The 26,357-nt window shown below is 35.2% G+C and overlaps 1 long non-coding RNA gene across 1 annotated transcript; it reads left to right on the forward strand.

Moving 5' to 3' along the window:
- Nucleotides 1-6,571: 6,571 nt before the first annotated feature.
- LOC116274451 lies at nucleotides 6,572-13,490 on the forward strand. Its single transcript, XR_004183091.1, has 3 exons — nucleotides 6,572-7,450; nucleotides 9,032-9,122; nucleotides 12,695-13,490. It is a non-coding gene; the product is annotated as an uncharacterized LOC116274451 (long non-coding RNA).
- Nucleotides 13,491-26,357: the final 12,867 nt, after the last annotated feature.

A 26,357-nucleotide genomic window follows, 5' to 3' on the forward strand; every position in this document is an offset into this window, starting at 1 on the left:
TAATCTTCTAGTCCTTGGACTACACATTAATTCAGTCTGACGTTTCTCTCAAGAAGTATGCCTTACCAATATTTCCAATTTTCACACCGAATCAATCAGCAATTACGATGTGGGTTTTTAAAAATATCCCTTATTTGAAGCCCTGAAACTGGGTTATGAGCATATCCAAAGTTTTTTAGATTTTGAAAAGGTAATACAGTCCATAGGCTGCATACCACCCTTGAAGAGCCTGAGGCTACATCATGTAATGAAACACTTGGATATTTCTGCAGCAAAACATTTGAATATTCACATAAGTAAAGAACACTTACAGTTTAATATCTTTTCAGGTCAGGTTTTGTCCCCAAACAAGTTTATGTAGAACTTGTGGAAATATTTTAAGTTTTTGGAGTATTTTTCTGATTCTGGAATTGTGAATAATGAATTGTGGAACCATATTTTGACCTCTAATTTACTGTATTGAGGGTTTTTTTTCCCCTCTGTTCTTTGCAAATAGATTATTTTATAGAAAATTACTTTATCATCGGGTGTTAAAAATTCTAATGTGCACACAATACAGATACTACGCTGATACTAAAAGCCATACAAAACTACCTGGTGGGGTTTTGGGTGGTTGTTTTTGTTGTTGTTGTTGTTGTTGTTACAGAGTTTGAAGAACACTAATCATAAGTTTCCTGGCACATGTTTAGGCAAAAAAGAATTGCTACTAAAAATAGATTTCTATGAAAAGATGTGCAACTTCCACAAAATCAAGGTGAACATTTACACTGCATTATGAACACAATTCAATACTTCTTTGGATTAAAATCACAAGTCAGTACTATAGGCCAAGTCAATTTACTAAGTCACAAAAGAAGAAATAAATAATGTGATGTCATTTCCTAACACATTTAAACACATACACGGTATCCAGATTCACTGTATTCAGCTCTGAAAGCTAGCTATTGTCAAAAAGGTGGTGACATTTTCCTCAGCATCCAATTTCTGTAGCATTACTAATCCTTCATAATGTATTCATCCTCAAGGAGAAACTAAAAGGCAATCTCATGGCTTTGTGACAGTCTAAATTATTCTTGTACTGTGTTCCTTGTATGTATCTGATTGCATTTCTAAACTCCCATTCATCTTGTCCTATTTTTTCCTCCTATCAAGAGTGGGTATCTTAAGGTTCTTTTTAATATTTTGTAGAACTTAAGGTTTCTTAAGTAAAGATAAACTTCAAATACCTTGTGAGAATATGTGGGCTATGAGTTTTAGCTGAGAAGTTAAGATATTTTCAATAAAAGTATGTGAATGTATCCATTGTATTCAGGATGATTTAATGTAATCCATAAAAAAGGATGAGTTCATGTCCTTTGTAGGGACATGGATGCAGCTGGAAACCATCATTCTCAGCAAACGATCGCAAGAACAGAAAACCAAATACCGCATGTTCTCACTCATAGTTGGGAATTGAACAATGAGATCACTTGGACACAGGAAGGGGAACATCACACACCGGGGCCTATTGTGGGGAGGGGGGAGGGGGGAGGGATAGCATTAGGAGATATACCTAATGTAAATGACAGGTTAATGGGTGCAGCACACCAACATGACACATGTATACATATGTAACAAACCTGCACGTTGTGCACATGTACCCTAGAACTTAAAGTATAATAATTTAAAAAAATTGAAATCAAGAAAATATAATGTGATGACACTGCTTTGATATGTACACTCATAAAAATATAAATATTACTTACATATTTTTGGGTCACCATTAATATCACTATTATTTAAGTACAGTCATGGTGTTATAACTCTATTTAATTCAGAAAAAGACAGTTTACTGGTCTTTGTGGGAGAAAATGTTGAAATCAGATGTGTGTGTGTTTGCATGTGTGTGTGTGTATGCCTGTGTACATGTCTGTGTTTATGTTCTTCAGAGACAAAATCAGCAATTTTATCTCTTTTAAGAGGTTCTGTCTGTATAGAACTATATAGAACACTTCACATAGAAAAGATACTGCTTCACCATGTTTACTCTTTGTCCTAAGAACATATTTTTATAAGCTTTTCATGTGTGAAGCAACACAAAATGTCAGTTAAGGAGACAGACTAAAAATCTGATGATGCTCTGTAATCATTGAGTGTTAGATATAAAAGGAACTTGATAACCTAATAAGATTTAACCAACAGCTTGGGGCTTTCACACAACATGGCTGTTAAAATCTTGCTTGAGAAATTTAATTAAGAAAAACTTCATTAAACTTTATTTTTCATTTTGTATGTCCAACAGTTAAAATATGATTTCCTAAAAATACATGCACTGTACAATTTTCTTACTCGCTTAATACATCAACTTATTCTCACAATTTGCTTTGCTCCCTTGTTTAAAAATATCAAATACTTCCTAGACTTTGCCTCTCTTCTTCTTCCCATTCAATATCTTAACATCATATATAAAATATGAAACTACCTATATATATTCCTTAATATATATCCTCCATATATATACAGATATGTATGTCCTTCAATGAGCACATTTTAATATGTCAGTATGCAAAAATATGCCCCCTTCATTCAATAAAGTAAAGGAAAACCTCAAGGTAAGTCTCTTTCCTTGTCTGAATGTTAGCTTTCTACAATTGTACTCCAACATCTCACACAGTGACTAACTAATTGCAGGGACTAAAAAATACTTTTAGCTGGAAAGTCAAAGTATGGAGTGACACAGATCTGGAGTCAGTTGTAATTAAATGGTCTTTATAACAGAAAATGTTGACAATCCTAATCCGTCCCAAAACCCATGTTTTTAGAATGCCATTTTACATGTGTATCTACGTACATAATTCAGCATTTACCATTAATTCATTTTATACTAGTTATTTTTAAAATAACTTTAATATTGCTTTTATTTATCTTAGTTATTGCTATTAATTTGTTTTACCAATAAAGTCAACATGACTCTGTGCCTTACTCCAGGTTTCCAGAAGTGTGAGATAACAATATCAAAGTCAATCAAACATTGATAACAGAAGGCTAGAGATATGTTCTCAAAGATAATTCAGTTGAAAATGCCCCCCATGTGTGTGTATACACACACACACACACACACACAAGGCCATATATGTTTACATTATAGATATATATGACCTCATATATGTAATACAATATATAATATAAACATATATATATGTGTGTATGTGTAAGTGTGTGTATATATATAAATATAAACTTGGCCTCAGAGTTGTGAGGCAGGCTAGATAGTCAAGGAGGTAACCATGTCCTTGGGATGTGGCAACCATGGAGTCTACACTGTCAACGCAATAACATTGGCACTGTATTCAAGCTCATTCAAATAAAGCTTTCTCCAGCAGGGGACTTCCCCTGCAGAGAGCATGCATATTTTGATTTTATCTGCCTTCAAGCTGACCCTTTGCTGATGATAATAATAATTTAAAAAAAAAAAAAAACACATCCCGGGTAGATATTTAACATGCTAATGAGACATGCAATGCATGAACAAGCATGTACAGCTAAGGCAAATGTGCACCCAGAGGACCACCCAGAACATGCTTACTAGTAACACCCTTTCCTATCCCTTATTAATAATCACGTAAGACTCCTATAAAGGGAGTCTCCCTAGTGCCAGTCTTTGCTGTCTCATCATCCTGAGTGGCCCACCCCAAATCTCTTGGGGTATACTGTCCATTCTGCACTGAACACTCAGAACATTCATTCTCCTTTGAAATAAATTGCTCTATGTTGTATCTCCTTGGCTGTGTGTCTCTTGTTCACATCATTTTAAACTAAGAAGAGCCAAGGTTTTACAACAGCCATCAACTGTGCCACATAAGTTGCTTTAAATATTTAAGAATGAGTTAATAGTAGAATTAACATTAAGATCTGTTGCTTCTGATTCCTAATTGTAACTTCTTGATTGATGTTGCTACTTCCTTTACATCAATTTAATAGTCTAGCTGATAAGGTTTGGCTCTGCGTTCCCACCCAAATTTCGCCTTGAATTGTAATCCCCATGATCCCCATGTGTCAAGGATCATGGGTGCGGTTTCCCCCAGGCTGTTCTCACGATAATGAGCGAGTCTCACGAGATTTGATGGTTTTATAAGCTTCTGGCATTTCCACTCTTTCCACTCACTCCATCCTGCCACCTGTGAAGATGGTGCCTGCTTCTCCTTTGCCCTCCGCCATGATTGTGACTTTCCTGAGGTCGCCCCAGCAATGTGGTACTGTGAGTCCATTAAATCTTTTTCTTTTATAAATTACCCAGTCTCAGGTATTTCTTCACAGCAGTGTGAGAACAGACTAATACACTGGCAAATATTGAATGTTTGAGCCCCATGCTATGACTATTAAAAGAAAAAAAGTGACTAAGTCCATTGCTTTGTGTATAATGAGCTTACACTTTTGTGAGGGTCGGGTGCGGGGGAAGGCAGTAAACACACAAGTGTGAATTAGAGTAGGGATCTGCAGCGTAGTGTAATAGATTTCCAGTTCTGATTAGGGTGAGGGAAAATTAGGGGGCATATACCGATACTTGTGAGCCTGATGAATTTTCATAATTAATATTTTAATATTTTATTAGATCAAATAAGAGGCACCATGTTGTTCCTGTTCACTTTTATATCTGAAGCCCTTTGCACAATACCTGAGGCCCAGGAGGCACTGCAAAAAAAAACCATGTGTCAGATCAAATTTGATTTACTTAAATTATCAGGCACTGTGATAATGACTGGGGTACAAATAACAAATAGTGCTTTTGCCAGGGAAGAAACAAAAACAGCAAAATAAGATACTTTTTTTTTTGACAAAATCAAGATACGATAAGTCTACTTTTACTTAGTTTCTCCCCCACCTCCCCCTCTTAAGCCAACTCTTGAATTTCTCACTTAGGTCCAGAAATTGATATTACTGGTCAATTTAAAAAAAAACAAAAAACAAAACAAAACAAAAAAAACACCCTGCGTCCCACTGAAGCCACTGAAGGACAGTGTGAGAGAGGAGGGAACAAATATACGGAGAGCATGATTTTCTGTAAAGCTTCCTTAACATTACTTTATGTAGGACTCACTTTGGAGGTCCAAAGACTTCTGCAAAGTTATTAACTACATACAGAAGCATCGATTAGAGAATGTGACCTGTATTTTCTCCCCCAGCATCTACCTGACCTCAGCAGTCCTAATACAGGAGAACTAGAGAAGATGATGATACTGGTACTGTTTTTAAATATCCCCAAATCATGCTATAAAATACACAGCTAAAATAGAAAAACCCAAAAACCTATGAAAACATCTGCACACAAACTAGGTGACAATTTTACTTCATAAATTCTCTTATATGAGCACAGGAGGGTAGTGGTGGAGGCAATGACAACTATATTGCCCGCCTACTATCAGTATTTCCTTAAGATAAGTAGATGTTAAAAGGCAGCACTTTTTATTCTTTCTCACCATTATACGTATAATGGATTTCATATTTGCCTTTTTTGTTTTTTTTAGGTTGATTCTTGCTCTGTCGCCCAGGCTGGAGTGCAGTGGCATGATCTCAGCTCACTGCAACCTCTGCCTCCAGGGCTCAAGCCATCCTCTCACCTCAGCCACCAGAGTAGCTGGGACTACAGGTGCGTGCCGCCATGCCCAGCAAATTTTTGTATTTCTAGTAGAAATGGGGTTTCACCATGTTGTCCAGGCTGGATGGAACTCCTGGCCTCAAGTGATCTTCTCTGTTTGGCCTCCCAAAGGGCTCCAGATTACAGGCCTGAGCCACTGTGACTTGACTGACTTTACATAAAATACGTGTAAGATCTTTATGTAGATTATTGCAAATATTTTTGAGGATTATTTTTTAAAGAACCCGAGGGAGTGAAGATATTGGTGGGGATACCAAACACTAAAATGGTATTAATCATCCCCAAACAATCCATAACAACATATGATCTGAACATCTTCCTGCAGGTATTTTTTTTTTTACTTGAAGAGGTAATTCTAGAATTTATGTAAAAGAACAAAGGACTGGGAAGAGATTTTGAAACTTACAAGAATAATAGCATATGGCTATTTAAATTGCTACATATTTGATTTTTACAAAGGTGTAATAATTAAGACTGTAATTATGTACATGGAAAATTAAATGGATAAATGAAACTTAAAAACAAGTCTAAAAATTGACCACCTAGGCCAGGCGCAGTGGTTCACACCTATAATCCCAGCACTTTGGGAGGCAGAGGCGGGCGGATCGCCTGAGGTCAGGAGTTCAAGAACAGCCTGGCCAACATAGTGAAATTTTGTCTCTACTAAAACTACAAAAACTAGCTGGTCATGGTGACAGGTGACTGCAATCTCAGCTACTTGAGAGGCTGAGGTGAGAGAATCGCTTGAACCTGGGAGACAGAGGTTGCAGTGAGTAGAGATCATGCCACTTACTCCAGCCTAGGCGACAGAGTGACAATCTGTCTCCCCCACCCAAAAAAAATATTACCATCTATGTACGAGAGCTGGATCTGAAAAAAAAAAAAATAGAAATAACTGGAGGAAAGATTGATTTTATTCCATTTTTATTCCAGGAGAAATTTTAAAAAACTATAAGTTTTCATAAACTTAATCATGTTGTAACTCTTATTTCTAATGCATGTTTCGATGTATTAATAGTGTACTTCACTGGAGTAAAGAAACAGCCTCTAACAACTGGTTTTCAGTTTTAGTTCTACTTGTTGCTTCTTTCTTCATAACAATTTTCAATGATCATCAAAAACAGTTTGCTTTTATCTGGCAAGGCCAATGGTACACATTCATAGTCCTGTCTCATGGCTACATCATCTTTTCTCCTCTCTGCCACAAAATAGTTCACAGTGACCTTAATCATGCTGACATTCCACACAATATTACACTGGTCCTCTATGTTGATGATGTTTGCATGACTAGATATGTCTTAAATGTTTTCATGACAAGTTATATGTAAACCAAAGGGTAAAAGATAAATCTCACCAACATTTAGACATCTACCACTTCACTGAAGTGTATGGGGGTCTCTGGAATGTGAAGCTATTCCAGGAAAGATGAAAGAAAGTCATGGCAACTTATATTACCATCAAATAAGAGATGAAATGTCTGGAAGGCAATTTTTTTTGGAGGCAACATATACCATGTTCAAGTGTGCTCTTTCAGCCCATCTATTGAATCACTTTTAAGGATGTCAAATTTGGAGTGCTGATCTGAGCAAGGCAAGGCTCTTAAGCAAGTTCAGGTTATAGTGCAAACTGATCCCTCTTTGCCATTATGACCCACGTAATAGCTAAAGTGTCTATGACAAAGAAGGGTTCTGTATGGAACCTCTAACAAGAACCAACAGAGAATCTCCGAGTAGCCTTTGGGTTTCTTGAAGAAAAACCCACACCTTTTGTTTTTTGCTCCTGATTTGCTAATGGGCTTCAGTAGAGAATGAATAGGTAAGCATATGGCTTCAGTAACAGTGAGACCTGAGCTGCTCACCATGACCATAAAATTAAACAATTCACACGTCCACACCATTAGGCATGTGCACCGTGATCCGTCAGGTGGAAATAGTATATGAGAGACGAGGCTTAGTCAGGTCTGGAAGGCACAAATAATTCCCCGGTACAAGTAAGTTACTTCCCTTGGGCACTGATTTCTCCACTTTTCCTTCCTCTTCCTCAATATAAGCTTATGCGTTTGGTTTCATGGAGAGTTTGTTTTTTATAACCAGTTGATAAAAGAGGAAGAAAAAAAAAACCTTGAAATATAATCAGCTCTGCAAGATATGCTGTTACCATTTGAAAGTGGACAGTTGCTTCCTGCTCAAAGTGTAGCTCAGAAAGACTGAAGTGAAGAAAACACTCCCAATGGGAAGATTTTCAAGTGATACATTTTGTAGCCCATGTTTTCTGAAATAAAGATGACCAGAAATGTGATTTTTAATGGATTCATGTGTGCTCGCTATTGGTTTGGCTGGATAGTGATGGATGGGAATGATTAGGATTAGAAAATTGGTGAAAGGGAAGTCTCGGGAAGAAATGTGTCCACGAGCTGCTCAGAATGAGTAGACAGTGAAGATATTCATGTTCTATTTGAGTGCTCACCCAGAAACCTCCTGCAGTGGACAACATGGCATGTTGTGTGGGTGTCAATAAGCCTCTTGCCCAAATCATGGCAGGGTTTTCCAGTGATTACTCAATGGATTAATGAACAGAGTGGCCATAGTGGCAATTAATTGAATGGTCATGAAGCTTCAATGGTAACATATGGTGGTTAAGATATTCCACAAGTCCATGAATGGTAATACTGACACAGTATTATACACAGGAAAGGGAAATGCATATCCCAGAATACGTCCGGTAATAATGTAATTGTATTAAGAGCATCACTTATAATCAGTTAACTAATTGCAATGCTAAGGAAGTGCAGCAATGGGCTTATGCCTATGTAATTAAAAGGCCTTTCCATATACCCTATCACACAGAAGTGCTTGGCCTCATTGAAGGTTGGAATGGCTTAATAAAGATAAGAGTTGTGGTGTCAGTTAAGAGTCAGTGTCCTGAAAACACAAGATAGAACAGGAGTCTTATAGGATGCAGTATATGTTTTATATCAGAGACCATTACATGGTTCTGTCTTCCCTAGAGCAAAAATACATGGGTCTAAGAATCAAAGGGTGGAAGTGGAAAAGGTTTCTCTCACTATTTTACTTTATTTTACATGTCAAATTTTTGCTTCCAGATCTGGTAACCTTGAATTCTGCTTGTTTTGGGGTTTTCATTTCCTGGGAGGTAAATGCTTTCACAAGGGGATGTAACAAAATTTTTATTGTACTATAATATTACACTCTTTCCTGAGCATTCTGTGCTCCTTTATCCAGTAAACCAATTGGGAAATAAGGGACTACTTTACTGGTTGGAGTGACTGATCCCAATTACCAAGGGGAAATTGGGTTGCTGTTAACAGTGGGAATGGGAAGACTATGTCGAAAAGTCAGAAAATTCTCTGAGTAGCTGTATTTCCTTTCTCATTAGTAAAGTTCCACAGAAAACTACAGTAACTGAAATAAGAAAAACCATTGAAGATTGAGACCCTTTAGGAATGAAGGTTTCGGTCATCCAAGAGGTAAGGAACTCTAAGCTGTTGAGGTTTAGATTTAAGGCAAAAGACACATAGGAGAATAGAAGGCAATAATAATTAACAATAGTGGCCTTGGATCAATGACAGAAATAAAAAGAATAGAAACTTTACATAGTTTACCTTGCTTATAATATGAATATATTTAATATGTACATATAAAATATTTTCTCCTCCCCTTTTTTCTAAATTACTTTATACAAGCTTGTGAGTTGCTAACTCTACCATTTAGTGTTAAGTAAGATAATGTTCAATGAGTCTGTAACTAAATTCGAGGAAGCCATGAATACAATTGTTGGAATTGCATGTCTCCTCATTTGGGAGAACAGGTAGGCTCGTCAACACTTATATGAAGAGATCCAACTTGTTAGGTGGAAACAGAGTTATTTTCATGTTGTATATATGTCCACACTTCTTGTAGAATGGAATGTGTTGATACTGCGTGACCAAAGGGGTGGACTGTGCCGTTATAATTTATTTCCTTTCAGCTTCAAACCCACCCATGTTTATCATGCTTTGTGATGCTGAAACCGGACTGTTCAAACTATAGTACTCTTATGCCAGCTGGATCGATATCAGGCTCTGCAAATAGAGGACTCTGGAAGGACTTTGCCAAACTGGAAGATAAATAGTAGACTTGTTTTTTGTTTTTTGTTTTTTTTGAGTGTTCTCTTTTTCATGCAACTCCGAGTGGATAGGCATGCCAAGGTCCCAGAAAGATTGCTATAGTCACAGGCTGATTTTGCAGTTCAGGGTGAATGTCCACTCAACCAGTTGCTTTGACAGATAGTCTTGGCTCGCACAGCTCAACAGCTGAAACATTTCTAGCACAACAATCAATGTTGTAAAGTTTTATCCTCATACTTTGGCGGCAGCCCCTAATCTCATGGCATAGTGAAGCCCAGTGTTCTTGTCACCACAGTCTTAGGCAGTATATTTCTGTGACAACCATGTCCTCACCTCAGTTCTCTAAATACTAGTTTTTCTGTTCTTCCTCCTTCAAATTTCCCAATTCCTTTCTTATTAACTTTCCCACATAGTCCAAGGGTGAATAGCCACTCAGCAGAAAATTCCTCTGTACCCATTTATAACTACATATTGCCTAGTTAAGAGTCTTATTCACCCTGTTCAAGTTATTGGACCATGGTTGATAACCAGGAACATTCAAATTAAAAGAGCAATAATGTACTGTTTGACATTTAGCTGATTCCTAAAATTTTAAGACTCTGAAAATGCAAATTTTTGGCAAGAATATGAAAAAAAAAAAGAATCCCTCATATACTAGAAGTGGGCATAGAAATCACAAGAACAAATTAGAGAAACCAATAAGAAATGTCTAGGAAATTTGATCATGTTCATACACTGAGTCTCAGCCATTCTGTGCCTCGTCATGCTTTCTAAAGAAATTTCTGTTCATGTGCACAAAAAATATATGCATAGAAGCATTGTTTTTAAAAAAGATAAAATTGTCAATAACCCAAAATTACATCACTATTAGAATAAACAAATAAAGCACAGTATATCTAATAATATATAACAGTAAAAGTTAAAATAAACTAATACATAAATCAAGATCAATAAAATGTACAAACATAATATTGAAAGAAAACAAGTATAACATAAAGATATTTAATTTAAAAATTACAAAACGATATTTTGAATACATAAATGTATGCATTTACATGTATGACATATACACATATGGTAAATAGACACACATATTTATATTACAAAAAGAAGCAAGGGAATGAAAATACTTCTGTGTGAATGGAAGAAGAAAATGGTATTGTGAAAAAGAAAAATAGGAAGCTTTTTATAGGAAACTTATTTGGCATGTCTATTAATTTAAAATGAAACTTAAATTCTCCTAAATTTTTTTCCTTATCTCTCACCTAGAAAACAATAAGCTCATCATATTTAAGAAGAAAGATTTCAAAGAATGTATTATGCCCCCCTGTTTTTACACAGTAAATACTTCCCTGAATGATATCATTTCCTATCTAATATACAGTATAAGGACTATAGTTAATAATATTGTATTGTACACTGGTAATTTGCAGAGAAGATTTTCGAAACTGTTACCACAAAAATGGGGAGAGTAACTCTGTGAGATAACGAATATGTTAATTTACTTGACTGAAATACTCATTTCACTATGTATAAGTATGTAAAAGCATAATGTTGTACAGCTTAAACATCCACAGCAAAATAAATAAATTACACTGTCATCTTCTCAGTTTATTTCTTTAAATTTAGCTCAGATATTTCTTCTTTTAAGAAGCCTGTTATGACTTCTTTAAGTCTAAATTTAGTGATTCTTCTTCATGGGAGTACCTTTGCTTTAACTCCTATTATTTAGTATTTGTACTTGTTTGTCCTCTCACTAATCAAGACATCTATACACATTTATCTCTGCTTTAGTTTTAGTGATAATACTATACCTGGCATGGAGAAATTATTAAGAGTCATGGATGCAAGTATTATTTTAGAGAATCTGAAACTTACAAACGCCTACTTTGGACCAAGATCTGAAAATTATAAATCTTTTACATAAAACTAAGTCACAGCAGAAACTTCAGAGTAAATTACCTACTTTGATTATAGGCATTCTGGTTGTTATTTACAGAAATTCTGTATAGAATTTACAGAATTCTGTATTTACAAAAATTCTCAGTTGTTATTTGGCAGAATTAAAGGAAAAGTTAAAAGTTTATTTATTCATTCATTCAACAAATATGTATTTAATGACTACTTTGTGCCAGATATTATGCTAGTCACTATAGGTTCAAAGATGAGGGAGACAGACATGGTCTCTTGAAGTTTATATTTTAGTAAGTGAAATCACAAAAAAAAACCCACAAATGTATACAATAATTATAGTAACTATCATATTAAGATCATTAAAGGGACAAAAGATCAACCTTGGTTTCCTGGTCTCTGTTAAATCACAGAATTATCTAATCCTGAAATAATTTTACCTTCTAAATTATTACTGGGTGAATTACATTTTTATATTCATTATCACATTTTAGATTTGGATTTCTGCTACTTGTCAAAAAAAAAAAAATAGCACCTCAGTTGAGAGTCCTCACATACTTTCATTACTGCAGTTAAGAAATGGAAGATTCTTGTTCAATACTAGGTAAACATCCTGAGACAATACAGCAATTGGCAATTTTCAATGGATCATAAAAGAAAGGTAGTCACTATAGAAAGGAGACACAAATCTTTGTCTACCGTTACATTTTAACTCAAGTATATTATAAATAATTTAAAATGAGAATGGTATATTTTATTTACCCAATGTGGTATGCAGAATTTTAGCCCTCATGATTTCTACTCTGTGGTGTTACTTTTATGTTTGTTATGTTAAAAGCAAAAGGGATTTTACCAATGTAATTAAGGTTAGTAATCAGTTGTTGTTCAGAGAGAGATTATCTAGGTGAATCCAGTGTAATCATAAAAGGCCAGAAGAGCAGAAATCTTTGGTGACAGAAAGAGAAGGGAGAGATATTTGAAGCACAAGTAGAACTCAAAACACTGTTGGCTTGAACATGCAGGGGTCCACATGGAAACATCAGAAGAAAATGTTGTCTTCCAACAACCAATAAGCTTGGAAGCATCAGAAGAAGATGTTGCCTTCCAACAACCAGTAAGTTTGGAAGAAAAGGTCTTCAACCTCAAATTAACCATAACCCTAACCATAGCCCAGCTCAATTACAGCCCTGTGAATCTCTGAGCAGAGAATCCAGTTGCACTGTGCCGGATCACTGACCTCGTATGAGATACTAAATTTGTGCTGTGTAAAGTCAGAAGGTTTATGGTGATTTGTTACAATAGAAATAGAAATAAATATACCTGGACACTTATAATTTGAATTGCTTCTCTACTTTTTATATTCCAAATTTTTATCTGGTATTATTTTCATTGGTTTATTAACTTGCACTAGCAATTCTTTTAGAGTAGGTATCCTGGCTACAAATTCTCTTATTTTTCTGTCAACTGTATTTATTTTATTATCATTTTCGAAGGATGTTTCTGTTTAATATAGGATACTGAGGGTTTTTTCTTCAGCACTTTAAAAATGGTGTTTTACTTCACTCTCATCTTCATAGTTTCTGATGAGAAATCAGCAATCATTCTAATTGCCTTCTATAAGTGTCATTTTTCTCCGGTGTTTTGTTATCAATTTTTTTTTTTGGTTTAGTTTTTGTTATTGGGCTAGGATATGTGTGAGCATGGATTCACTTGAGTTTATATTTGGCTGAGCGTCTTAAGTTTATAGGTTTATGTCTTTCATAGAATTTGGGAGGTTTTCAGCTATTACTTTTCAAATATATACATTTTTCACATTATCTACTGGGATTTTGATGACAGTTTTATCTTTTGATCTTTAAAAAAGATAAACTCAGGCATGATAAAATTTTTTTTTTTTTTTTTTTTTTTTTTTGAGACGGAGTCTTGCTCTGTCGCCCAGGCTGGAGTGCAGTGGCCGGATCTCAGCTCACTGCAAGCTCCGCCTCCCGGGTTCACGCCATTCTCCTGCCTCAGCCTCCCGAGTAGCTGGGACTACAGGCACTCGCCACCACGCCCGGCTAGCTTTTTGTATTTTTTTAGTAGAGACGGGGTTTCACCGTGTTAGCCAGGATGGTCTCGATCTCCTGACCTCATGATTCGAATTATTTAAGAAGCAGTTCATGAATTGGTGAACACCAACCCAACGGAGGTTTTGAGTTCTGATGACAAAGCATCAGAGACAAATATTTGTGGGGAAAATGCAAAAGCACAATAAAGAAATTACTTGATTGGTTACAGTTATAGAGTTGCCTTATTTGGTCTATCCTGTTGGAAAGTCTCTAACTACATAATTTTGTTTGTTGGCTGCTTTTGATCAGTTGAGATTGAATTCTGTTTTTCTTTAAAGCATTTGGAAGAAATAGCTCAAGTTAAGTTTCATTTGTTTGCAAATCAAGCAGGGTTTAGATTGCTAACCGGGTTTGCCTGCTAAGGGATTCTTCAGGCCTGGTCTCCATTTTAATTTACCTTATTAGATCCATGAGTATCTGCTAATAACTTTCAATCTTTTTTCTCTCTGTTTTTCAGATGGATAATTTCTACTAATATATCTTCCAGTTCACTGACTCTTCCCTCTATCATCTCCGTTGTGTTACTGAGTCAATTCAGCAAGAGTAGTTTTTTGTTTGTTTTTGTTGTTGTTACCGTACTTTTTCAGTTATAAAGGTTCTATCTGGGTTTTCCTCACACTATCTAAATCTTTGCTGAGACTCTGTCTTTCCATTAATTTCATATGTGTTTGAACTTACTTCTTAGAGTGTTTTAATTACTTGTTTTAAAGTCCATCAGATAATTTTAACACCTGTGCTTTCTCAGAATTGGTGTCTGTTGAGTGTTGTGTGTGTGTGATTTCAGTTTTACTGGTTCTGAATATGTTGGGTTATTTTAGATTGTATCCTAAACATTTTGTATATTATGATTTGAAGCTCTGGATATTGTTTAAACATTATAAAGAGTGTTGACCATTTTTGTTGTTGCAGGCTAACCACTTGATTGGATTTGAGCTACAAGTTGTAACTAATCTTCTCTTTTGGTTGTGGTGTCCACCTCAGTTACATTTTCAAAGGCTTTTCAAAGTGCTATTTGGATGTGTTCTGCATGTGCACTACCCATTGGACAGTCTGGAACCTGGGCAGTGGTTTCTCTCTTACTTCAAATCTCAAACACTTTGCATGCTGCATTAGATTAGCTTTACATACATTCAGCTTAGAGGTGATCTCAGAAATTCATAAATGGCTATGAGGTTGCTATCTTGAGCTTTTACCTCTCTGTGGTATCTGTAACACATTCTAACTCCCTAGGACTCATTTGTCTGTCTTCTGGCCAGAAAGCTATGGTTTTATTCACTCACTTCAATGTACTTTCTGAAAATGCAACCACATATAAGGCCAAATAGCTCAACACAGAGAGAATAAAAACAATGGTGGCTCAGTGGCTCACACCTGTAATCCCACCACTTAGGGAGGCCGAGGTGGGTGGATCACCTGAGGTCAAGAGTTCAAGACCAGCTTGGTCAACACAGTGAAACCCTGTCTCTACTAAAAATACAAAAATGAGCTGGGTGTGGTGGTGGATGCCTATAATCCCAGCTACTTGGGAGGCTGAGGCAGGAGAATTGCCTGAACCCAGGAGACAGAGGTTGCGATGAGCCAAGATCATGCCATTACACTCTAGCCTGGGCAACAAGAGTGAAACTCCATCTCAAAACAAACAAACAAATCAAATAAAAAACAGTGGAAGCTGGATCCGTCCTCTTGGGACTCCAGTTTCTCTGATAAGAGTGGAAGAGCTTCTTTCCTCAGAATTTCAGGTGACTGCTTCTGCTGCAACTGTTGCTACCACCACAATCCCTGTAGCCAAACTGCTTTAGAGCTAGTGTGCATGTGAAAGAAGATAAAACACATGGGAGAAATTTTCTCACTTTTTCTAAATGTAGGAGGCTCCTTTCCTTAAGCCAGAACTACATGGCTTTTCTTGGAGTTATCTCTTTACTGCCAGTGCCAACTTCTTGGTTTTGGGTGACCTTACGTCCAGTCCAGGGTATACTGGAGGAAAAGTAGTGGTAAACTCACAGCCAGGTTGGTGAGAGTTCATCTCCAAATAGCTGCTCTATGCATTATGTCAAGATTTTTCAGTGCATTCAGTAGGACAGACAGGGTGGAGTGTGCTGATTCCATTGTATCTGGGAATGGAACTCTTGTGCTTGTAATTTTAAGACTTAAAAAAATTTAATTTATGGTTTTCAAAATTTTCATAAAAATATATATTTAATAGGGGTGTTTCCTTGTGATTTATTGCATTGTCTTGCAGGTAGAAGGAGTCATTAAGAACTGGCTGGTGAAATTCAGTTCACAGTAAATGTAGCATGATAAATGACAGATAGTCTGATACTGAGTGAAAGTGAATAAAAAGAAAAACATCTTAAAAGGGGACAGACAAAATGAGGAATAATCTAAAATATCTTAAAAATATTCAGTTGAAGGTCAATATTTTGCAATAAATATTTTACAATTCCCAAGTGAGGATACAATATAACTAGAACTATTCAAAAAGAATCATAACCAAGAGAAATACATTTTTTTTAAAAAATGCATATAAAAGAACAAAATTATTATCGTTTCTTTAGAGCATGTTTATTGACTATCTCTTTGGAAATAGAAAAATTGATTCCTTATTCCAACCTAGGAGTATATCTTTTCAAATCCAACAGATAAAGATTATACACATCAGTGTTCAAAAAATTTAATATATTTGAGGTTGATTTGCTAATAGTTGATGTGAGAGAGTTTGAGGCAGGGCTGTATCCTCTATCCACAATTGCTGGTACAAGGCTCTTATTCTTCAAATACCTTAGTCATCTATTTTACTTCCTTGGACTTTCCTCTCTGTCCTGCCAAATATTTCACTCTATTATTCTCTTCTGTTTTGTTTGTGGAACACTATTAATGCTAACAGGAGAAGGCGCCACCATTTGACACTCAGAGGTAACACATTTTCACTGTTATCCCTTTTTTTATTAAATAAGACTTGAAGACACCTTAACTCCTCTCCTGCTGACCTCTCCTGTAAAAGTTTCAACATATTTCACTCTCCACATTCAGTAGAGGAGACCATCTTTAATAATATTTGCTTCTCTCTACACTTTTCAAAAAATGGCATAACATTTGATTCACAGTTTTCCCTACTTGCCATCAACTGGAGCAATTTTAAGCATTTTCATTATCAGTGCACTTCACAATCTCACAAGTTTCTAACTTCTACAACGCTAGAGACATTATCTACATTGTGGAACAACCAATCACAGTCTGGCAAGTGTTCTGCCAGGCCAGATGGCACAATATCATAGTCTCAGAGTTCAGATTCATTGTCTTAAATTAGCTACAACTCTCAAAGTTATTTAAAGACATTTAATTTTTTCCTGTAAAGTATCATCCACATTTCTGATATCCTGGAGTTCTGTCTCAGATTACTTGACTTATTAGTAGAATCAGGAAAAAAAGAGTAGTTCTCTGCATCAAATTGGTTCATTCAGTTCTAGTTTCTGTTCTTATGGTTGCCATTATGCTGACACTATAGAGAAGAATTTCATCTTTCAGAGAGATATCACACAGTACTTATGAGAAGATAACATACCTATTCATCAATTTAGACTTCTGAAAATATACTCAAAATAAATAAGATACTTGAGTGTGGAAAAATACATCAACAGTATGTTTTAATATTTAAAGTAATATTCAGGCCTAGAGGAAGTAGACACATTCCCTAATTCCTGCTGAGTTCAGCTAAAAATTCCAGACAATATCTATAAGTCATAACTATAAAGGCTCTGAATAGTGGAGAGGAAAAGGCAGACTGACTAGGGACTTCAGCACCTGAGAAAGAGCATACCTGTAAGTGTGTTGGGTTTCCCTTTTGCCTCACATACCCCAGACTGGGTGCCAGCAAAGCCATTAGCCCCTAATGCCAATGGAGCACACAAAAAAGGTTCCTAGAAAAGTCTTGTGTTTTTAACTAAAGAACAATGACAGGAGCAATGTAGTAAGACCAAAAAAAATTTGTTTTCAGAAAATAATTACCTTATCACGGAAAATTCTGCAGCCCAACCGCCAATCCTGTAAGAAATTCCAATGGCCTCATATAAAAGAAGACTGAGTGAAGAGCTAGGTGTTTCATCCTTGTCAGTCAATAACCAACCCTGCCTCTGCTCTACAGAGTTGCTGGAGGCCATGTAGAGATCCCAGGCTTTCATCCCCCTCCCCCAACAGTAATGAGGCACTCCTACCCCTCCTTGCTACTGTCAGAGCAGGCCAAATGGAAAGCTTGAAACATCACCACCATCTAATGGTAACAAGCCATACCCCACCACCATCTTGCCAGGAGAAGCTATAAGGGGAGCAAGAGCAAGGGGCATCTCCTCCAGGTAGCAAGTTGGCATCTCTGCTCAGGAGTAGCAAGGCATCCATATTCACCTCTGCATATCAAAAAGGTCAAGTGAAAAACCAAGACTATAGCCTCCATCGTTAGTAACAAGGCAGCACCCCACCTTCTTCCACTGGTGTAATGTTGGCACGGGCCTGCTAAAACATGAAATTTAAATAATACTCAGAGTCTTAAAACATGATGTGCAAAAATTCTCAGAATACAATGAAAGATCCTTCATCATGACAACAGGAAGAAAAATCTGAACTTGAACGGGAAAAGATAATCAATAGATGCCAAAACCAAGATGGTGCAGCTATACGAATTATCTGACAAGGATTTTAATGCAGCCATCACAAAAAATTTTAATGAGCAAATATTAACATGCTTAAAATAAATGATGAAATAGAAAGTCCAGAAAGTAAATCGAGCATATAAAGAAGAATCAAATGAATATTTTAGAACTTAAAATGCAAACAACTAAAATTTTTTTTAAAAAAAACTTCAGTAGCACCCTGAACATCAGAGAAGGCAGAAAAAAGAATAAATGAACTTGAAGACAGAGCAATAAAAAGTATCCAGTTGGAAAAACAGAGAGAAAATATAATAAAAAATTGTACAAAACTTCAGGGACCTGTGGGAGAGGGACTGCAACTAAAGACCTAATATATGTGTCATTAGAGTTTTCTCAGAAAAGGAGAAAAAGGGTGAGCTGAAATATAATTTAGATATATAATTGATGAAAATTTCACAAAACTTCTAGTAGGAAATACAGAGAATTTTCTCAGAGATTAAGAAAATACTAAATAGAGTCAAAAATAAATTCTAGAACTGAAAAATGTATAAATCTAACAATTTGATTTATGTGTTTAATAAGAAGAACAGGAGATTAGAGAACAGAAGATATATCTGTAGCAAATACTGAAGTTGAAACAGGAAACAAAGTCAGACAATTTATTTTTAAGTGCCTGAGGTGCCTATGAGATGCAACGGAGATGTGTAATATGCGTGAGAGCAGAGATCCAGAAGGAGAGGAGAGAAAGAACTGGGCTACAGCAATATTTGAATAGATGATGTCTGACACTGCTGTAATAATAACAAAGGACATTGTGTCACAAACTCAAGAAACTCCATAATATCCAAGCAAGAGAAAGAAAAAGAAAACACCTAAACACATTAAGAAAAACTGCTGTAAAGCCAAACAAAGTTAAAAATTTTAAGAGTGGAATGAAGAAAAAGAGAAATATTATCTTCAGAAGAATAACAAGATAAAGCTTGTACAGTACAACTAAAGTGCAGAGAAAAATATTTAGGTCTCAATGCATAAATTATACAATTTGAAATGTTGAAAATCAATTACTTATTACAAGAAACTGGAAAAGGATAATCAAGTTAAATTCCAAAGCAGGAGATAGAAGGAAATAAAAGAGCAAAAATCAATTAAAAAATAATAAAAGAAAGGATACCCACAGGAAAAAAATAACAAAGCCAACAGTTTGCTATTTGAAAGGATGAAAACAATTAATTGAATATTATAATACAGTTAAAGGCAAAAAAGGGAGTAAAAGCAAATTACCAATGTCAGGAAAGAAAAAAGAAAAATAACAAAAGCAACAGACATTAAAAAGTTAAGAACATATTATGAACACTTTAAAAAACTAAATTTTAAAATCTAGATGAAATGGACTACTTTTTTAATTTTATTTTTTATTTTTATATATTTTTAAACTTTTATTTTAGGTTCGAGGGTACATGTGCAGGTTTGTTATACAGGTAAATTGTGTGTCACGAGGGTTTGGTGTAGAGAGTATTTAGTCACCCAAGTAATAAGCACAGTGCACTATAGACAACTTTTTTACCCTAATCCTCCTCTCTACCTCCACTAAGTAGGCTCCAGGGTCTGTTGTTCAATTTTTTTGTGTTCATGTATACTCAATGTTTACTCCTTCTTGAAAGTGAGAACATGTGGTATTTGGTTTTCTGTTTCTGCATTAGTTCACTTAGAATAAAGGCCTCCGGCTCTATCCATGTTGCTGCAAAAGACATGGTCTCATTTTTTTACGGCTGTGTAGTATTCCATAGTGTATATTTACCACATTTTCTTTTTCCACTCTACTACTGATGAGCATTTAGATTGATTCCATGTCTTTGCCATTATGAATAGTGCTGTGATAAGCATTTGCGTTCATTAGCCTTTATGGTAGAATGATTTATATTCCTCTGGGTCTATACCCAGTAATGGGATTGCTGGGATGAATGGTAGTTCTCTTTTAAGTTCTTTGAGAAATCACCAAAGTGCTTTACACAATGGCTTAATGAATTAAATTCCGACCATTACTTTATAAGCATTCCTTTGTCTCTACAACCTTGCCAGCATTATTATTTTTTGACTTTTAATAATAGCCATCCTGACTGGGATGAGATGGTACCTGATTGTGTTTTTGATTTGCATTTTTCTAATGATTAATGATGTTGAACATTTTTTCATGTTTCTTGAACACACGTATGTCTTCTTTTGAAAAGTGTTCATCTCATTTGCTCATTTTTTAATGGGGTTGTTTGGTTTTTGCTTGTTATTTTGTCTAAGTTCCTTATGGATTCTGTATCTTAGACCTTTGTTGGATGCATAGTTTGCAAATATTTTCTCTCATTCTATAGACAATTTATTTACACTTCTGATCGTTTCTTTGCCATGCAGAAGAAATATTCGTTTAAATAGGTCTCATTTGTCAATTTTTGTTTTTGTTGCAATTGCTTTTGGTGTCTTGGTCATGAAATCTTTGACAGGGCCTATATCTAAAATGATATTTCGTGGTGTATCTTCCAGATATTTTATAGTTTTAGATTTTCCATTTAAGTCTTTAACCCATCTTGAGCTGATTTTCATATGTGGTATAAGGAAAGGGTCCAATTTCAATCTTCTGCATACGGCTAGCCAGTTATCCCAAAACCATTTATTGAACAGGGTGTCTTTTCCCCATTACTTGTTTTTGTCGACTTTGTTAAAGATCAGATGGTTGTAGGTGCACAACTTTAATTCTGCCCTCTATTCTTCTCCATTGGTCTAAGTGTCTGTTTTCGCACTAGTGTACTGGTTACTGTAGCCCTGTAATATGGCCTGAAGTCAGGTAATGTGATGCCTCCAGTTTTGTTCTTTTTTTCTGAGAATTGCTTTGGCTATTTGAGCTCTTCTTGGCTCCATGTGAATTTTTAAATACTTTCCACTAATTCTGTGAAGAATATTGTTGGCAGTTTGATAGGAATAGCATTGAATCTGTAAATTGCTTTGCACGGACGTTTTAACAATATCGATTTTTCCTATCCATGAACATGGAATGTTTTTCTGTTTCTTTATGTCATCTCTGATTTATTTGAGCAGTGTTTTGTAATGCTCACTGTAGATATTGTTCACCTATCTGCTTTGCTGTATTCCTGGGTATTTTTTCTTTATGTGGCTATTGAGAATGGGACTGCATTCTTGATTTGGCTCTCAGCTTGGACGTCATTGGTGTATGGAAATGCTACTGACTTTTATACTTAATTTTGTATTCTGAAACTTTGTTCAAGTTTTTTTTTTTTTTTTAAAATCAAATCTAGGAGCTTTTGAGCAGAGATTATAGGAATTTCTAGGCCTAGATTCATATCATCTGCAAACAAAAATAGTTTGACTTTCTCTCTTCCTATTTGGGTGTCTTTTATATTTATCTTGCCTGATTGCTCTGGCTTGGACTTCCAGTATTACATTCAACAGGAGTTGTGAAAGTGGTCGTCCTTGTCTTGTTCTTGTTCTCAAGGGGAATCCTTTGAGCTTTTACCTGTTCAGTATGATGTTGGCTGTGGGTTTTGTCATAGATGGCTATTATTATTTGGAAATATGCTCCTTTAATGCATATTTTTGAGAGTTTGTAACATGAAGCATTGTTGAATTTTATCACAAGCCTTTTCTGCATCTATTGAAATGATCAGATGTTTTCTGTTTTCAGTTTCTGTTTATGTGATGAATCACATTTATCGATTTGTGTATGTTGAACCAAACTTGCATCCCAGAGATAAATCTTACTTGACTGTGGTGGACGAGCTTTTTTTTCTTTTGTGGTTCTGGATTTTGTTTGCTAGTATTTTGTTGAGGATTGTTACATCTATGTTCATCAAGGATATTGGCCTGAAGTTTTCTTTTTTGTTGTGTCTCTGACATGTGTAGCATGACCTCGTAGCCTGAGTTAGGGAATACTTGCCATCTCAATTTTTTGAAATAGTTTTCATGGAATTTTTCTGTGAATCCATTTGGTCCTGGGCTTTTTCTGGTTTGTAGACTTTTTATTACAGATTCAATTTCAAAACTCATTTTTAGTCTGTTCAGGGATTCAACTTCTTCCTGGTTCAATCTTGTGAGGTTGTATGTTTCCAGGATTTTATCCATGTCTTCTCAGTATTCTAGTGTGTGTGCATAGAGGTGTTCACAGTAGTCCCTGAGAGTTTTTTGTATTTCTGTGGGATTGCTGGTAATGTTCCCTTTGTCATTTTTGATTGTGTTTATTTGAATGTTATCTTTTACTAGTCTAGCAGGCAAATACTCTAAAATCAACTGCACAATTGGATATAAAACAATTCTCAGCAAATCTGAAAAAACTGAAACCATACCAATCATAGTCTCAGACCACACAGAAACTAAACAAACTTCTCCTGAATGAAATTTAGGTAAACAATGAAATTCAGGCAGAAATCAAGAAATTGTTTGAAACTAATGAGTATGAAGATCAACATACCAGAATCTTTGACACACAGCTAAAATAGTGTTACGAAAGTTTATATTGCTGAAAGCCCACATCAAAAAGTTATTAAGATCTCAAATTAACCACTTAACATCACACCTAGAGGAAGTAGAAAAAGAAGAGCAAACCAACCCCAACGCTAACAGAAGACAAGAAGTAACCAAAATTAGAGCTAAACTGAAGGATATTGGGATGCAAAAAGACATACAAAAAAATCAACAAAACCATGAGTTGTTCTTTGAACCAAATTCTTTAAAAACACAATTCACTAAATCTGTTCAGAAAAGAAAAAATTAGAATAGTCTAACATTTATTAAAAATTGAATCCATAACTTTAAAAGTTTCTAGAAACTAATATCTAGGCCTAGGGATTGCATTAGTAAATTATTTGAAACATTTTTTGTTCATGACAATTCAAGTTAAATTGACAAATTTTTTGAAAAATCCTACTTGCCAAAACTTACAAAATTTATAAAGAAAATGGAAATAGAGAATATCTGTGACACACTGTCTGGAATGGGACACAAGGGAACGTTCTGGTATGCCAGAGGTATTCTTTAGATTTACATGCATGATGGTAACATGAATATATACACATGTATACAGAAATTTATAGTTATATTCTTGATTTGCATAACTTATTAGTAAGTACAGTATATCAATAAAATAATTATTTTTAAAAAGAAATAATTATAACAAAATATTTGTAATTCAATGACAAATGGCAAAAAAATTAAGAATAATATAGGTTCTATGCTTACCTGAGAAGAAACTCTATTAAGCCAGAATGTTCTTGTGACATGCATGTACGTAATTGACAGATAAAACTCTTTCAACAAAATCTCTGCCATTTTAAGATGAGTTCTAACAAAATGAAACAACACTTCCAAATTTAGATTACTTTTTAAGATTCCTCTGTTCAGAGTATAGTAGAATAAGAAACCCTCCCTGCGTTAGTTGGCTTGGGCTGCCATAAGAAAATATCATAGACGGGGTGGCCTGAAATACAAAAATTTAATTTCTAACATTTCTGGAGGCTGAGAAGTCCCAGATCTATGTGCTGGCTGATTTGGTTTCTGTTAGGAATCTTTTCTTGTGTTGCAGATACTATGTTCTCACTGTATTCTCACATTACAGAGAAAGAGTGTCTCTAGTGTCTCTTCTGATAAGGACACTAATCCTATCACATTAGGATGCCAACCTTATGATCCCATTTAACTTTCATAAGCTTATAAGTAATAGATTAATCTCTTAAGTAATTTTATAGGCCTTATTTTCAAATAGTCACACTGGGGATTACAATTTTGATATATGAATTTTAGGGGAGCACAATTTAGTCCATAGCATTCCTTAACACATTTTATGAAGCTAGTATTACCTAGTGTCAATGTCAAGAACACTATGTAAAAACAGACTGACAGCCGGGCGCGCGGTTCAAGCCTGTAATCCCAGCACTTTGGGAGGCCGAGTCAGGCGGGTCACGAGGTCAGGACATCGAGACCATCCTGGCTAACCCGGTGAAACTCCGTCTCTACTAAAAAATACAAAAAAAAAAAAACTAGCCAGGCGAGGTGGCAGCGCCTGTAGTCCCAGCTACGCAGGAGGCTGAGGCAGGAGAATGGCAGGAACCCGGGAGGCGGAGCTTGCAGTGAGCTGAGATCCGGCCATTGCACTCCAGCCTGGGCGACAGAACGAGACTCCGTTTCAAAACAAACAAACAAACAAAAAAATCAGACTGACTAGCTGAACTCACTAATAAACAGAGATGCCAAAATCATATTCAAAAGTATTAGCAAGTAAAATTTATTAAAATGAAAATTCGGTAATACGTTGAACCTAGAGTAAACCACGAGAAAACCTATTAATTCATGTATATATAACAAAGAATTAAAAGAGAAAATATACATGAATAATAGATATTTTAATGAACTTTTAATAAAATACAATAATAATTCATGATTACTAAAAAGGAAATTATCTGAAAGAGAATATTAACCAAAAACAAAGATCAAACACTATGTGGTGAATAACTCAAGTTGAAACAATAAAACTTCACAGTAAAATTGGTAATAAAATAAAAATAAATTTCCGTTATCACCAATTCTATGTAACATTATACTGAAGAGCATTGTAAGCACAATAAAAAAGAAAAAAGAAATGAAAATAATAAAGCATGCCAATGCCAAAACAAAGCTATCATGATACAGAACTACAGATGATATATTAGAATAAGAGATTTATGCAAAATTTGGAGCTATCAGAGACTCCGAAAGTTAAATACACTTCTATATACGAAATAACAGAGAACAACAATTTTAAATACATAATTTAAAGCCACTGCTAAATTACTATAAGTAACTACAAAAATTCATCAAACTACACACCTACTCTGTGTGTGCTTTTACATATATAAATTATATCTTACTAGGAAGACTCTTTAAAACCAAAGGCAAAATATTTCTTTCTATAGGCAAAATTATAACTTTATTGAAAGTCATTAAGAATGACCTGAATAAAGGGAAAGATAGGTCATTTTCAAACATAAGAAAAATCAACACTTCAAGCATCTCAATTCTTGTTCAAATTCCCATCTTGAAGACTTTGGTGACATTTCTTGCTCTACCTCTTATTCAGTCAGCTCATGAAATTAATAAAATTTCTCAATATTGGACAAGCTTGATCAGGTTTCGTGATCCTTCATTTGTCCCAAATTTTAAAGGTTCACAACTAACTCAACACAGATCTTGACACTGGTGATAACTCTTATGTCTAACCTACCAACTAAGCTTAATTTTTCTGTTCCTTTTTACCCCAGAATTAATCTATCAAGTATTATAACACAATTGTACCAGATTTTCTCTCTAAATTTCCTTTTGTCTGAGTTTTCTCACCAAAAATTAAAATCTCACATTAACCTAATGACTTCTTCCTTGTCTAATAATGAGTTATTACTCAGATTCCTTCTTGCCCAGTCTGTGTAATATGGCACTATATATAGACATATGTTCTTGAAATTCTGTCATTTATTGAACTTGGGAACACTGCACCTTCCTAATTTTATCCCAGCATTTGCACTGCTTATACTCATTTCCTAATTTTTCTTCTGTTTTAATTTCCTTGAGGTTTAACAGTTTCCCCTCTGACCCTATTTCACTGTCCTCTTTCAATTGATGAAATGATCTTCTCTCATCATTTGGGTTATTATCTCATGGCACTGAATTCTATGTCTCCAGCTTTGGCATCTCACTCGATTCCTACTTTTTAAATATAGTATGTTCGCAATTGTATTTTGGAATTTTTAATACAAATTAGAGGAGAATAAATATTTAAAAGTTTGTTAAAGGCTTTGGTGGATTTCTTGTTCTATAAGATAAATGTGAAGAAAATGTAGTTTACTGAGAGAAATAAAATAAATAGGAAAGAATCACATTGATTTAAATATACCACAGGAGGGAAA

Source organism: Papio anubis, chromosome 4 (assembly GCF_008728515.1).
Source record: "Papio anubis isolate 15944 chromosome 4, Panubis1.0, whole genome shotgun sequence".
In the NCBI taxonomy this organism is placed as follows: domain Eukaryota; kingdom Metazoa; phylum Chordata; class Mammalia; order Primates; family Cercopithecidae; genus Papio; species Papio anubis.